Source organism: Pteropus medius, unplaced genomic scaffold, assembly GCF_902729225.1.
Source record: "Pteropus medius unplaced genomic scaffold, Ma_sr-lr_union100, whole genome shotgun sequence".
In the NCBI taxonomy this organism is placed as follows: Eukaryota; Metazoa; Chordata; class Mammalia; order Chiroptera; family Pteropodidae; genus Pteropus; species Pteropus medius.
This window is the reverse complement of record NW_024349802.1, coordinates 18,084,520-18,086,654: the sequence shown is the minus strand read 5'-3', so window position 1 is coordinate 18,086,654 and position 2,135 is coordinate 18,084,520. Positions and strand designations below refer to the sequence as shown.

At 45.7% G+C, this 2,135-nt stretch overlaps 1 pseudogene; it reads left to right on the top strand.

The window, feature by feature from the left end:
* The first annotated feature begins 1,790 nt into the window (after positions 1 to 1,790).
* LOC120581851 (uncharacterized) lies at positions 1,791 to 1,906 on the top strand (annotated as a pseudogene).
* The last annotated feature ends 229 nt before the right edge of the window (positions 1,907 to 2,135 follow it).

The window sequence follows — 2,135 nt, the reverse complement described above, 5'->3', positions numbered from 1 at the left end:
TTTATGGGTTTACCTAAATCAAGAGTTTTTAACCTGAGGTTTGTGAGATGAACGAGGCGGCCTGTGATCACCAAGAAATTGTACGTGAAGTTTGGTGCGTATGTACATTTTTATGGGGAAGAGTCAGTAATTTTCAGTGGGGTCTGTGACCCCTGAAAGATCACGGGTTTTCCTGCCTCTGAGCTTTCAGGAGCCACATCTATTTCTCTCCTTGTATTCAAGTTACTTAGATTCTATCTTCTTTGCAAAACCGTAGGCTTCACGTAAGACAATGCCATTCACATCAGAGGTTCTGCCTTTTAAAGTATGAGAGCCTTTTGCAAACTGCAATAGCCTCTTTATCCCAACACACACGAAGAGTTGTAATTTCATGTATTTAGTTTACGGTTAATGCTTGATGCACCAACAACTTCCCAGACCTCTTAAAATAAACTCTGCCCCTCTCCAGGAATCTGTAGCTCACAGGTGAGACTTCAATCATAGATAATAAGAAATGAAAGATCCTTAGATATTATCAAGTCCGACTTCCCCATTTTCCAGATGAGGACACTAAGGTCACTAAAAAGAGGAGTGACTTGCCTAAGGTCATACAAAGAGTGTCTGTCAGAGGTGGGGCTAGGAACCAAATGTTCTCCCTGCCTAAATTCCATGCTTGCCCCGCATACCCTCTCTGTGGTTTCAGCCACACAGATGTTCTTAAGAAATATTTGGAAATAAATCAATGATTATTGGGCAGGGTAAAGATGCCTGCAGATTTGAAGTTTTCTCTAGTTAGCTAAATGACAGGGAATGCCATGCGTTCCTCTCCTCTCTCTCTCTCTCTCTCTCTCTCCTCTCTCTCTCTCTCTCTCACACACACACACACACACACACACACACACACACACACACACACCCCTAGACTGGGCTGATGTAGCAGTTTGAGCCTGGAGAAAAAGACAGAGGTGGCCGAGGGGGTTTTTCTCTCTGGAACTTAAGGTTAGGGAGCCCTAACTTGACTTTGTTGACTCTAATCTCAGTTTCTAACAATAATATTTAGCATACCGCTGTTCCAGCTTACATACATTCATTTGAAAATTATTTATCGAGGAACTTTCATGTGTTGAGCACTGTGTTGGGCTGAGGACGTGAGGGTCAGTTAATATGGGCATGGCCCTCCCCACTGGTTGCCTACAGTCTATGAATGGAGGGCTATACACCTTCACAGGCCATAGAACAGATTGCCCCACTCTCCCGACTGCGGGTCTGACAGGTGTTCATTGAGCCAAGGGAGTCCAAGTAGCTAGGATCACTTCCTTTTGTAGTGGACACTAGTGCACCTGCCATTCCCAGTGTCGCAACTGCAAGGAACTTAGAGGTGATACAGTTCAAGGTTTTATTTCATATGGGGAAACTGAGTCCCAGAGCTGCCATGACGGAACTACCTAAAACAACCAGAGAATTGGGGGTCCAGCCAGGACCATTACTTGGGTCTCAGAGGTTGGTCCTGAGGGCTGGATCAAACAAGGGGGAGAAATGGAGACGGTCCAGGAGAAGAAGAAAGCAAGAATGCCCATGGGGAGAAGGGAGCAGGGAGACAGGCTGGCCTGGCTTTTCCTATATTGCTCTGGAGTCAGACAAAAAGAGAAGCTACCAGGGAAGTGAAGCTGAGATCACTGCCACAGAGAAGCTGCCACGTGGCCAGCTCTAGAAACTAAGCCCAGGACGTGGTTCCATAGTGTGGTGGTTAGCACATCTGCTTTACACACAGAAGGTCCTGGGTTCGCTCCCCAGTGGAGCCATGGTCCACGGTCTACGGCCATGCCACCCTGAACAAGCCCCATGTCTGATCTCGGAAGCTAAGCAGGGTCGGGCCTGGTTAGTACTTGGATGGGAGACCACCTAGGAAGATCAAGTGCTGTAAGCATAAATAAAAAAAAAAATAAATAAAAGGATAAATAGAAACTAAGCCCAGGCCAGGGACTGATGTTGCCCTCAGGCACCAAGGGGCCTGATAGGACAGAACAGATGAATTGTTTTCAAATTTATGAAGTCCTGTGTACCAAAATATTTATGTGTACCGACTGTCAATGAAAAAATTGCTGCTGATGTCACCCTTTCTCAAATAATCATGAGGATCAAATGACAATTATTAC